General features: G+C 41.0%; 1 protein-coding gene across 6 annotated transcripts in view; it reads left to right on the forward strand.

Moving 5' to 3' along the window:
- Positions 1-14,484, forward strand: part of elf1 (E74-like ETS transcription factor 1) — a 47,881-nt gene that overhangs the window by 8,367 nt on the left and 25,030 nt on the right. Inside the window, exon 1 of one of the 6 annotated variants that reach the window (XM_058076300.1) lies at positions 2,951-3,767. The exons of the other annotated variants lie outside the window; for them this stretch is intronic. The gene's annotated coding sequence lies outside the window, so the exon portion shown is untranslated. Of the gene's footprint in view, positions 1-2,950; positions 3,768-14,484 lie in introns of those variants that run through there. 6 annotated transcript variants of the gene reach the window in all.

Raw genomic sequence — 14,484 nt, forward strand, 5'->3', positions numbered from 1 at the left:
GTACACGTGTGCTAATTGACTGGGGGCCACTGCAGGGTGCACCCCATCTCTCGCCCAAAGTCAGCTGTGCACATAAAAGATGACTTAATGGACTTAATGGTGGCGTCTCGCTGCCATTAGCCGCGCAGCGCCGTGTCATCACTGGGACGGATGATTCAGGCTTTGCACACTGACTACATTGTCCATGTCGTCGCGCCCACACTGGCTGTGTTGTCTCGCCCCGTCAGGACACGTTGACCCAAACCTCCCAGCATCACAAAGTGTGGAACTTATTTGGATGGTTACGAACACGTTTACATACGGTAGGAAGGCTAACAACGAGGCTGTGCTAGCCAGACAGCCTTCCTCTCGTCTTGCCATCAGATGACCTCCGAGGCGCACACACAAATAATTCAACATGTCCTCCAAAGCCCCCGCGTATCTCAGGCTGTCAAGGATTGTTTCAAAGTTCTTATCGGGTTTATGAGTCCACAGTACCTGCATAACTCCCTGACGGAATGCTGTGGATTGTTCGCAGGGCGGTTTTCTGTGGAGTCGCCCGTCTGGGACTGTTTTGTGTTCTCATATTTTCAGCCAGGACTTAAATGTTGTGATTCTTGTACGGAGTCCTGCATAGACGACATAGTGTGTATTTAGCTAAGTGCAAAGCAAGGCTGCTTTGAAAGGGGACAGCGTGTAGCAAATAAGGAGCTTTGTTGTTCAGAGCCGTCACATGATCACAAGCCGTGGCCTATTTTTCATTGTGAAGGCTGAAAAGGAAAGGTGTGTCCTTTAAGGAGTCACGTGGCCTCGCTGGGACCACATCATAAGGCAGGCAGGTCTCTCCGCTCTCAGAGACGAGACATAAAACCCAACTTTTGTTGCATCGCCTCAATTTGTCGCAGATCTTCCTGATCAGTTTATCAGTTTGCAAACTAATCAATACATCGTTGCAGTTTTTCCATCAAGTCCTGTGTACTTACAAACTTGGCAACACAGTAGTGGCTTTTGGGTCCAGCTGTTTCAAAAATCCACTATAAAGTATTATTCTTTCTTTGGGTTGTTGTAGATCAGGGGTCTCAAACATGTGGCCCGCGGGCCAAATGTGGTCCGCAGGACACTAGTTTGAGGCCCCCGCCTTGATATGAAAGTTTAATAGTTAATAGTGTTTAATAGTGTTAATAGTTTGATATGGATGCTGTATGGTATCATGTACCCAGAAAAAATGATTACCTTTGATTCATGTTCATGTTAAAGGTTAAATAACTGTTAATAGTTATCCTCCCTATCCGTGTGGAAGTGGTAAGTTTTTGGCTATTTAAGTTGAAAGGAAATAACTTGGAGGCTACCGTTTAGGTCGCTAGCTCTCTAGTTTGCGAGTTAGCATGTGTCTCAAGACCCTGCAGTTGCGCAATATGTTGTAAATAAAAAGTATAAATGTGACTATAGTCGTGTTTTGTCGTATTTATTTATTACTGATTGATTGATTTTATTTATTCTTGATTTGTTTATTTATTTTTCATCTTATTTTGTGCAGAAAAAAAAGTAAGATATTTGAGAACAGTGGAATGTTTTATCAGAGCTTTTATTGTAGAAAATCGGAACCAAAGCACTAAAAAAGTTTGTATATTTTTCCGTTTTTAATAAATGCGTTTTGTTTTTTTTTGTAAAACCTGATGCGGCCCAGCCTTGCCCAGACCCTCGCTCCAGTGGCCCCCAGGTAAATTGAGTTTGAGACCCCTGTCGTAGATGAAGGTTTTGTTGTCATCGCTAGGCAGATTTAGACCTCATAAAATCCTCTGAATGAATGATTTACTCTGTATCAACTATAAAATCAACACCACAAGCTCCATCTGAAAGACTATTTTTCCTATTTTGAAATAATAAAAAAAATAAGCAATATGAAATCCACTTTGCTGACTGAAGTCCACACCCAACATCCGTGTGGCTTCCAAGTTCCTCCTGCATAGTCAGTGGTTCCTCTGGTTCCTTTGTAGAAACACGTAACGAGATGTCAGCCATGCTTCAGTGTGAGCAGGCCGTGGAGAATGCTCTTCACAATGCTGACGCAGTGGAGTTCTCAGGTGGGCTCTCGTGGAGGGTTAGGGTCCCCATCCAGTGGTTGGGTATACTGTATGGGGTCTGGGGTTCTTCATGGCTGCCGGGGTTGTCAGTTGGAGGTCTACAGTGCTGGTTGCCTCTGAGCAATGCTTCCTGTGTGCTGGGTCCTGTGTTCCACAGACAACCTTTGTAGCTGACATATATTTAGATACATTTTTTACATTATCTGCTGATAGGTCACGGATGGCTTAGCGCACTTTTGCCACTATTGTCTCATAATATTGTCTGTATAATATTATGATAATATCACAATATTAATAGTAATTATAATTAATATAGTAATATATATATATATATATATATATATATATATATATATATATATATATATATATATATATATATATATATATATATATATATATATATATATATATATATTATATAATTAGCAATATAAGAATATTAACATTATTATATATACCCAATTATAGCTTTGGATGTCACTATATCAAAAAACTAAAATTTGACAATTTTCATAACTTTTTGCCATTTCTTTTGTGAGTACAACTCCTATCTTTTTCATTATAGAACTGTTGGAAAAATATTACAATTAATTCTGTGACTATGTCTCTAATACTTTAGCATATCATATTTGTATCTGTTATTTTTTTCATGAGTACAACTATTTAAATTATATAATTTTTTGATGTACAGTATATAAATATGTAAAGTGTATATATATATATATATATATATTATAATATATATGTATAATATATATATATATATATATATATATATATATATATATTATACTTAATAATCACAACTTTATTTGCAAAAACCTATGATTATTCTCACAATAGGACTTCCTATAAATATAAAAAAATCCTATAATTGGTTTCAGACTGGACCGTCATAAAAGTGGAATAAAAGTCGCATTCAGTATTAATAAACTGAATATTTTCATAGTTAGAGCATAGAAAATCTACATTTTTTTTAACAATTTTGACCTAATGAGTGTGAATGTAGGAATAAATATTTGATGTGGTGCCAATAAACATATTTAGCAAGTGACAACCACTACGTACTGACTGTACACGAATGCAACATCCTACTTTCTATTCCCTCCTGATGAACATGCCCCCCCCCAACCCCCCCGTTATGTCTCATAGGCTGACGTTTGGCCAGCACAGGAACCAGAGCCCATTTATTCAACACGGTCAAAGTCTAAAGAGGGTGGCGTACCTGCCCCGGTGTTTACCTTCACCTCCTCCTCGGCTGCAGGAGAAACCCGTCTATCGTCTTTCACGCGGCCTCCCCTCCCCCTCATAGCACATCCCACCGCCTACCCCCACTCTTCCTCCTCCGGGCCAATCGGGTAGCGTTCACCTGAGAAGATTTGCATGCACCTAGCGCTCGCTGATTGGCCAGGTGAAGGCAGGCCGCCCGGGGGCTGTCTCTACGGATGGCGGCCAGGCTGGTGACTCATAGGGAGAGGACGGCTGTGGCTCCTCTGCACTTCTCCTTTTTCTGACGCTGACACTCAAGCCTGCTTTTTTCTTTTGTTTTGCTGTCGTTGTCTCTCGCCTCGTCTTCCCGTTTAGTTTTGTGGCCGTTTCGTTCGTTTTTGCACACCTTGGATTATTCCCTTTTTGCTCCTTTTGTCATCGGTTGTTGACTTTCCATGATGGATCCTGTCACCTGCATCCTGCTTGCTTGAGGTGAGTCAAATGCCGTTGTGCCGTTGTGTTTTAACGAGTGGAAATTGGTCACATTTTTGTATGCCATCAAATGCCACAACAAAAACTTGGTTATGTGAACAAACTCCGCGACCTTCCCCCATTGTTCCACATTTGAAGTCAAAAGAAGCATCAAGATCAAGTAATGTCATTTTTGCAGCTCCTCGCAGCCGCTCCTTGCCATATATGGCGTTGAAAGAAGGGCGGGAGCTGACAGTTTTGCGAAGGCCCTCCAACCGACCAAGCCCACATCGTGTGTTTGTCAATCACGTATGGCACAGCACAGTATCACGCCACTTTTCTCTCCTCGCTATGACGTTTTCAGCATCACGTCACTGCAGATCTCTGGTTTGTTTCGTTTTTTACCGCATTTTGCCAAAAGTGCGCGGTGGCAGTAAAATCACCACACGGCAGAATGTCGTTCATCTTGTAGCCCTAAAAAAAAAAAAAAAGAGGACCAGAAGATCTTGATTTGGCTTCAGTGGGAGGTTTAACCACAGTTTCTTGTTCCTCTCGTGTGTGCACCTCCTTCACCTACGCCCTGCTAGCCTTTTCTCCTCTTCTACTTTTTCTTTCAGCTTCCTGACAGCTTCACCGTTTGGCTTCTGCTAAATCGGACACATTTTTACTACATTTATCCTTACTACCTTGTGCTGGAGCCTATCCCAGCTGACTTTGGCGGGGTACACCCTGGACTGGTGGCCAGCCAATCACAGGGCACATATAGACAAACAACCATTCACACTCACATTCATACCTATGGACAATTTGGAGTGGCCAATTAACCTAGCATGTTTTTGGAATGTGGGAGGGAGCCGGAGTACCATGGGATTCCACACAGATGCCCAAGCGGAGATTCGAACGCAGATCTTCCACATCTCTTGACTGTGTGGCCAATATAAAAATTCTATGTTGTGTCTTCATCTTGCACAAACCTAAACATGAATATAATAGAACAAAAAGAAAATGAGTCATTCTAGTGATCACATGACTTCTCAGGCAGGTTAGCATGCTTGAAGTTGCAAAAAGAAAACACCCCCACTTTGGGATGTTTCCATTTGCTTGGCAAAAAGGCTTGATTCTGTCGGCGCGATGTAATGCAGTGATGTGGTTTTTGGCCTGCAGGCCCATCACAGGCACTAGAAATTCTCCTTTTTTAGGGTATGACTATGGAGCTGAGCTTGGGAGTGGAAGGATATCATTTCTATTTGGGACGGGTTTGCATTACACCCCCTGGTCCACTGCTTTGCATTGGAAATCCGGACCGGCTCTCTCTCTGGTAATGTAGGCTGGTCAGCAGTAGCAGTAGTAGTGCTTATAGTAGTAGTGAGAGTAGTAATAGTAGTGGTGGTGGTTGGAATACAAAGTGAAGCCTGTCCTAAGCCTGTCCTTGACAGAGGTCTTTCCAAGAGTTGACAGAAGGTGGAGTATCCAGCCGAGAATCCTGGGATATGTAAATTAGCCTCGTGTTTTATGGTCCTGTAAAAACACTAAGGAAAGCCTAGATTCACACGGTCCATCCTTACACTCCAAAGTTACATACCAGGATGAATCCCAACTAGACAAAGCATGGTAGGAATGCTACATGGTGGCCAACATGAACCTTGGATGGAACTTTGGGATGCTTTCACGGTAAATCACATAGTTCAGGCTCATAGAGAAGTCGGTCATCAGCTTGGTGTTAAACGTCTTAGTTGTATTTATTCTAATGGTTTGGTCTAATGGTCATTTTAATGAGTTTGTATAGTATAAATGTATAAAAAAAAAGGTGGTATGGTTTGTTTCACCAATGCTACATCTCCAGTAGGTTGTACGATGGTATAGTGTGGTATGTTTCACACGTGCTTCAACTTACATGAGGGTCACGTTTGCACGGCTCAACATGTCTGAAAATGAGGAGGAAGAAGAAAAAAGTATTACACAAAAGTGAATGTAATTGTATAATACTCAGGCATTAAATTTATTTTAATTTATAGTTTTTAAAATATGTTTTATTAAACTGTATGTGCGACATTGAGGTTTCATTTCATTTGTAGAATTTCTTTTATAAATGTTGAATGAGTAAAATGAGTGAGTGAATGAATGAATGAATAAAATAAAACAATGCTAAAAAAATTGCAAAAATCTTGCATAAAATTAATCATAATCATTTAAATTGGTATGAATAAAAATGCCTTTAGTGACTTTTTTTGGGTGAGATCAATTCTGCAAAAACCTTCCATACAAGGTTGAAAACCTTGAATTACTACAGTGCATTAAAAGAATAACAAATATTGCATAAACATTAAAAACTTACAAAACAACATTAAAACTAAGCTAATATAGCTGAATTCATATAATACAAAAATATATCCTGTCATGTTTTGGGGAAATTTCAGCAAAGTACTAAAACATTAGTAAATACTTTTACCCTCCCTGTCACAATATTATAACAAAAAGTGCTTCTAAAAATGTGTGTAATTGTTGTGAAATGTACACGTAAATGCGACATGTGCATACAATCAGTGTTTGAGCACAGTTGGGATGCTGCTTGGCTGGGAAAAGAGCACATTTCCATGCTATTTCCATGTCTTTGTTTCACTTATTCTCCATTAAAGCGTTCAAACCTCTTGAAACAATGAAAGAAGCGTCTGGTTGGGGGAGGTTTATGTGTAACCCCCACCCTAGAACGGCCACCGGTGAGGTGTCACTTTCTTTTAGGCTACAATGATGCGTTCAAGGACACATTCTAGTTCTGCTCAGCAGGCCCTCCCTTGATAAATATTCCCATCATACCAGCATATATTGAGTAACTGCCTGCTAATGTTGCAATCATGCATGCTGAGACTAGCAGCCTGAACACACTGAGCTCTCTATTCACACTTATTCCACAATTGATCTTCATCCTAACTCCACCATCACCATCAAAAAAGATGTTCAGTTCTTTGTCCGTGTTCGGTTCTCGGCAAAGCCTGTGGAAGTGTGACTCATAACACCCACCTTATCCTAAAACGTTGGAACAAAAACCCCCAAGAAAGACAGATGATATTTGGAAAACAGGTTACACACTCTGATAACGCACACGCACACACACACACACACTCACACACTTGTGGTTATGTAAGTAAGCATGCTGGTCAGATTGTGTGATAGTCAGCTTTAACAGAATGTAGATAAAGGACTTCATAGTTAGCCTACGTTACATTTAATGACATTTAGTATTTAGTATTTTCATATGATTCATGAAACTATCAATACTGGCTTTTACGCAAGAGATCAAATACAACACCTGCAGACATATAATGCTCGGTTATGATGCGTGTTTTCTACAATATTAAAGGATGTCCGATATTGTATACTTACCATGACATATTCCTGGTGGAATGTTATGTCGTGGGTACAGCATTTTTCAATATCGGTTTTCATGACCGATATCGCATTTCTGGTATTAATTGTTGTATTCCCTCAAATAATGGCCACACTCTGCCTTATATTAGAACTGAGTAATTCCCTTTAGTAGGACTGATAATCCTGTCCAATTCCAGTCAATAATCCCTACAGTGATGCTATTGTTCTTAAAATGTTGAATCCCTGCTAACCAAAACAGCAGCACCCACCCAACAAAGCACTCCACTCCACTGTCCCCGCCTCTGTTCAGTCCACCTACGTTCTTCTACGTTTACACTGTAAACTCCTGTTTAGCTTCTTAAAGGGGGCCTATTATGCTCATTTTCCCACCCTTTGTACATCGGTGTCCTATAGAGCAGCTGCACACAATAACCCGTTACACAATAAAACATTTTAGATTTTCCAGAACCTCCACCTATTCCAGCTGTATTTCCTTTGATTTGTGCTTCCCGCCAAAACGGTCTGTTTTAATTTATTCCACCCACGGCCCACGTCCCCGCATGCCCACTGCGCTGTGATTGGTCACACGCCCAAAGTGTCTATAAATTAAACATTTGAGCAAAATATTGTTCCTGCGCATGCTCATTAGTATTTTTCTTTATTTTTCTTAAGCTAAGCTAAGTAAACACCCCCATAGTACGCCCGTATATGAGATAATTCTGATGATAGAATGTGTTTTTTTCCACAGTAAATCTCTGTGAATGTTATAAAATATGTATGTTACTCCAACATACTTAAAGCATTGCAAAGAAAGAAACAAAAGAAGTTGACTTCAGCAGTACCTCCTCAAAAGTACTGAGCCGTTCCCACAAATCCTTACTCAACAATGTTCTATTTCAAAAAAACACAAGCAGAGTGCAAAGTTGTCTGGTCTCCACCCTGCATGAGGTAACACGTCTCCAAACATAGACTCAAGATGGATTAGTCTACCGCCTCCATACAAAGCTCATATTCACAAATACATAATACGTAATACGTAATACGTAGTACACTCCCATGCCTTAATGGACACCACTGGGGGTGACATTACTAAACATACTACCTGTCAAATGTGGCGCCGCCAAACGTCACACCGCCAAATACCACACATTCTCCACCTGTGGGAAACACTTGATGTGTGATTCCTCCCAAGGAAGGTCGTTATTGTTGTTGCTCATCAATGATAAGATCAACAAGGCTTTGTTTCTGCAACGTAAGCCCTTTTGTATGCTTTGGATTGTTAATTAGTGGAATTGTAGCTCACTTGTTTGGGCCTTCTTTTTACAAGCAAGCCCTCGCCATATGTTGGTTGCTAGGCAACCGCCCCTCCTTGTTTATCTCATGTGTATTTTGCATAGGGATTCTCATTGGAAGAAGACCCCCCACCACTGGTGAGGGCATCTAACCGCATACATAAAACATACGGTGCAACATCTTCATCAAATGGAATTATTACCAGCTGTTAAAGATTAACGAGGTGTCATTGTAATGTTATACAAGCACTTTATTGTCCTGCACCTTCCTGGTCACATGACCACCATAAAGGAGCCCACTTCATGAAACCATTCGCAAATATTGACCCAATAGACGCCGATATTGAAGAAGCCGGGATGGGTTTCATGAAGTATTATTCAAGACGACACATGCTGGAGCGATGTAGTAGGAGTTACCAGGCATGACTCGCGTACTTGAACATACTCGCTGTTGGTCACGTATGCGCTTGACGTGCAGCAAAGTGATGATGCTGCACTTTAGATGGAGCCTCCTGCTTACGGGCTTGAAGTTTAGACACCACACTGACCTACCAAGTGTCTCTGTGTCGGGGGGGGTCGGGTGTGTCTGTGTGGAGTTCAGATTTAGAATTTAGAGAATTAATTAAACCAAAGCGGCTGCACAGCGGTCGAGTGGTTAGCACACAGGCCTCACAGCTAGAAGACCTGAGTTCAATTCCACCTTCGGCCATCTCTGTGTGGAGTTTGCATGTTCTCCCCGTGCATGCGTGGGTTTTCTCCGGGTACTCCGGTTTCCTCCCACATTCCAAAAACATGCTAGGTTAATTGGCCACTCCAAATTGTCCATAGGTATGAATGTGAGTGTGAATGGTTGTTTGTCTATATGTGCCCTGTGATTGGCTGGCCACCAGTCCAGGGTGTACCCCGCCTCTCGCCCCAAGACAGCTGGGATAGGCTCCAGCACCCCCGCAACCCTCACAAGGATAAGCAGTAGAAAATGAATGAAAGAAACCAAAGCCTAGCCGCCAATTAGCATGCATCATTCCAATTCATCAACACCATTAAGATGTACGATACTCTGGTTTGTACTACATTTTGAAGTAAATTGTTTTGTAAATGTCCTCTATTACACTAGAGACCTTCATTTGAAGTTTCAGCTTTTCATCACATGGTGAAAGGAAAATCCTCCTTCCTCGTGGTCATGACCTGCCCCGAGCTGGATGAGTCTGCTCCCAGTAGAGTCGACCCTCGTTTATCTCAGATAATTTGTTCCAGACCCCACAGTGATAAGTGAATTTCCACAAAGTAGGATTCGATATTAACACACCTATTAATTAATAACTAATGTAGAAAACGTGTCTATGACATTCTAAATGTGATTTTGACCATTATTACCATTATTAGAGCCCTGGAGACATAAAAGAATGCCTATTATTCTTCGTTTACACCACATTGCTAATGCATCGGCGACAAGAACACAAACCACAGCTTTAAACATAGTATGCTACTGAGCTAGCTAATTAGCCTCCAATTTGTTTGTTTTAAACTTAAGGGTTTCAAACAGAGTGGTGAAGAAGAACAAAGAATCCAAGGTCTTATCACTTTTTTTCCACTATTTTAGGCCTGTCACGATAACAAATTTTACCGGACCATAATTGCCCTACAGATTATTGTCGATAATGGTTGTATTGACCACATTTTTTAAAACAATTTTGACATGAATTTTATAGCAAAATAATGAGATTAAATTGTATCAAAATCAATAAACTTTAATTTTAAATATTTATTGTAATTTGAATCTCAAGAGCTTTTAAATAAATGAAACAACATGCTAAATTAAACCAACAAAAAAAACAAATGTACAATTTACAGTTGACAATAATACACTGATATGTGTTATGGGTTATCAGGGGTTGAGTATTATAATATATATATATATATATATATATATATATATATATGAGTATTCAGTGTTTAGAGTGTCTGCCCCCTGGAATGAGTCGGAGAGATAACTAAATGCTCTACCAGCCATTGTACTTCTAAATACTTTAGGAGTGGCAAGTATTTGTAATTTCTGGGAGCCAAGTGTTCTACTGGATTGATGGGATTCCAGGAGCTCTGTAAGATCTACTGTATACTTCCTATGTGACAAGGAGGACTTGAAACGTCATTCTAAATTTGACTTCACTTCTTCTAGTTAAGACTTGTGCAGCACTATTGGACTAACGGAAGGGACTATGGTGTTGCTTTTATCTGAGTTTTATGGTCAAAGTTTGAGGTCGTCCGGCTCTTTACGTTATGTCACATTGAGTTTGGACAGCGGACGAGTTGGGTTCGGTTTCATTGATGAGTGCCGCTGTGTGTCGTCTTCGTAGGAGTGGAAGTTGAAGTGGAAGTGTTTTCTAGTGACGTTACCTGGTATTAGAATTTGGTGATCAATTGTTGGAATGCTGCAGTCAGGTCGAATAAAACTAATACTGCAACGAGGCCTTCGTCTGAGGCGGTGAGGAGGTTGTTGGTAGTTTTGGTAAAGGAGCTGTTTATGTACCGTGGTGCATCCTAAATCCTGCCTGAAAGACCTCAAGTAGTGGCTTTGAAGGAAATGGTGTCACTAATGAATTTCTCTACGACCTTGGAGACAAATGGAAGGTGATACTGGGCTGGAGTTAGCGAAGACGTGTCAAAAAATGACATGAAGTCATCACTTCTACGAGTAGAAGGGATGTATGGGTTGATGGTGCTATGACACCTTGTTGACCTAGCCCAAGTGCTGAAGAGGAATTGGTGGTTATATTTGTTTAGTTCAATTAAGGATGAGTAATTAGCTGTTCTTGGATTACATAGGGCCTTTCTGTAATATTTTAGCCAATCTTTCCAGGCTGTGCAAATTTCTTGTGAGTGGGTGGAACGCCATTTCCTCTCTAGTTTTTGTGTTTTACGTTTCAGCTCGTAGGTATGTGTATTGTACCATGGCGCAGATTTCTTTGGGTTCCTCTTTTCCACTTTTAACGGGGTCACAGAGTTGCGAGTGCCTACTAAGAGGGAGGTTGTTGCCTCCAAGCACATCGACCTGTCTTTGACTGGTACTGGTATTGTTAATTAAGGTTAATATGGGGCAGTGATTTGGGGGGGGGGGGGGGGGGTAGCATTTGTGAATTTATTAACACTGTTTCCAACATTTCCCAAAATGTTGGATTTTCAACTGTATTGCTTGTAGCGAGCGTACACCATTTTGCACTGACCGATCAAACGCTTCAATAGGCAAGCTATGGCATTTGTCATAGAAACCGTGGCTTTTGTTGCCTACAATGATATTAGTGTTTGCTTGCTAGCTTTGCTTGCCACTCATGCGTATCCACTCATGAGTAGCCCCACTCCACATACTAGGAGACAAAGAGGCTGACAGGAGGGTTCACTTTCTTGGTTCATTCCACTACAGACACATGCAGAGTGAACACTCTTGCCATCCAGCCTGTGTGGTGATTTGATCATTTAGTTTTTTATTCAGTGAATAATATGATGTTACTGATGTAACACGCTTGGAACCCTGCCGTGTTAACTACATCGCTCAAGAGTAATGCTGCAGAGGTCGAGTATACAGTATACGTATAAAGGGGATAAAGTACACACCAACGCTTGTAGAAACAGATCATTTGCATTAAAGCTACAGACAAATAGCATGTTTCCAAAAGCACATTTAAACTGTCTTAAATTCCAGCATCAAGGCTAGATTTTCCAATACTTTATTGTGGAACCTCTAGTACAATATGGGACCTGCACTTTTCTTGGAGTTTTGCCCATCATCCCCAATCCTGATGTGAAACATGAAGATGAACATTTCTTTCCCTTCCTGTGTATTCTAACACCAGAAGTTGATTTTATATCTCAGAGTTGAGTATCCTGAAAGGAACATTTAACCCCAAAAAGTGTGTGACAAAAAACAAGAAGGAGAACAAGTTGCGGTTCAAATGTGCCCTCTCCGTGTAGTGTGGGCGTGTAGTGTGCTTCGCATTGCTGCATGCCTCATTATGGGTGGACACACCAAGCAGCCCGCCCGCCCGCCTGTGTCCAGACCTGTTTGGTATGCAGCCTATTTGCCTGGTGCCCGCTTCCCAGCCTCGCCTTCACAGTGTGTGCCACCTTTACGGCAAAGAAGTTCAAAATATTTGATGGTGGCTGACATTTACACACACACACACGCACACACACACACACACACACACACACACACACCGGTGTCGAGTTTGAGACACAATCAGGAATGTCATTGTTCCTGTTTTTTTATTCGGTCGGTGTACTGATGACAGGGGAAATTCAAGTTCTTCACTGGCAATTTGGAGCGGCCTATTCTTCTTGCAAATCCATTCTCCAGATTCCAGTAGATTTCCACATTTGTCTGAATGTGACGCGTAGAAATCACTTTCCACACTTGGACACAAGCCAAACTAACAGCAGCAGTGTCCGGATGAAGCATCCCGAGTATTCCTGCATGGAAGGAGTCATCAGGCCACACACACACACATACTCATGTTTGGTCATTTTTAAAAATGCATAAACTGTAAATGCAAAATGCTTGATATTGTTGCTATGTTAGACTTTAGAGGTGTCGAGACTGAATTATTTGCTTTTATTGATGGAATAAACAGACTGAAATGTTTTTCTTTTTGGATAAAACTGAACAAATCTCTGCTTAAAATTGTGACTATTTTCCAATCTGGGAGTATTTGCTTTGTCAAACGGGCAAATGAAATATGCGTTGCTGCATGGTAAAAAGCAGGTACAGTCGTCCCTTGTTTAGTGCGGTTAATTGCACCAATCACAACAGACTGCACGTATCTACAGGAGGGTGGGGGGTTGGGGGGGTGGAGTAAAGTAACGTTTGGGTTGGAAGCAGGAAGTCCATAAAACACTACAGAAAGAGGTGTAGAAACTGGAAGCTCTAGAAAGTTTGTAGCTGTGTAGCTGCTCTATAGGAGTCCACAGCTCATGACAAAGCGCTGACAATTAGCATAATAGGTCCTCTTTACGAAAACTCGTGCTCGTGTGTCACAGTAAATGTGTTCACTCTCTGACGTTAGTGGCGGGAAGACAGGAAGTGACTTCCGAGGTTCAGAGCTGTGTTTTCACTTGTTGCGGGTTATGGCCCCAACAGTAGCCCATGTTGTTATCATTATTATTGCTTGACATAATAAAATATATCATTATAATTATAAAATATAATTCGCGGAAAAAGGCAATAGAGTGGGAACGCGATGTTCGAACCCCAATGTAATGAGACATGGCTCTACGTCCCAGCGAAAAATGCTTCCTTTTGGATAAAAGGGAAGAACGTACACTAATCGGAAGATACAGTACGTGCTTTGTATCAAACAGGGATAGATGAATGGACATGTTTTATAGCATAGTAAGTGACATTAATGTGATTAATGATTATTTTACATCGTGGGGGGAAAATGAGTATAGCCCAGGGCCTAATTCTTCTACTCTTAAACGGCTGCACACAAAAGGCTGAAAATGTGTCACAACTTGAAACGCTCCTATGTTGCTTGTGCTATTAGTTGTGAAAATACACCGCATGGTGGCACTGCCATTAATCCCCAAAGTCTGTCCTGAAATTTCTCACACAGCTCTTTGCACGCTGCAGACCACCCAGTGTAACTTTAGGGCATTTAGCATTTAGCCGCATTTTGGGCACTGAGAAGCAAGTCTGTCAAATTTGCTCACGATTGGTGAGCAAAACATTTCATTTCATCATCAATGAACCATCACCTAATTAAATGGTTATTTTCATAATGAGATCGGAGAAAGAGGCAAAGTGGATTCAGTTTCAATCTGGCTTGGAAACAGGACATTCGGCGAAATGTTGCCCCCCCTCCCCAAATGATAGCGCTATTGATTAATGTCCCCCTATGTTTTATGAAGTACTGCCGGTTTTACTGTGTTTTTTGCAACAAAAAACACATTATTACATAATTTTGGAACAAAACAAAACATAACAACACACATGAAATATTGTCATTTCCAAGATGATTTTTGGATGCTGACTGTGTGTCAAGACAAACTTCTACTGACAACATCCAGATGCTGGTGTAATGTCTAAG

This window comes from Doryrhamphus excisus, chromosome 6, assembly GCF_030265055.1.
Source record: "Doryrhamphus excisus isolate RoL2022-K1 chromosome 6, RoL_Dexc_1.0, whole genome shotgun sequence".
Lineage (NCBI taxonomy): Eukaryota > Metazoa > Chordata > Actinopteri > Syngnathiformes > Syngnathidae > Doryrhamphus > Doryrhamphus excisus.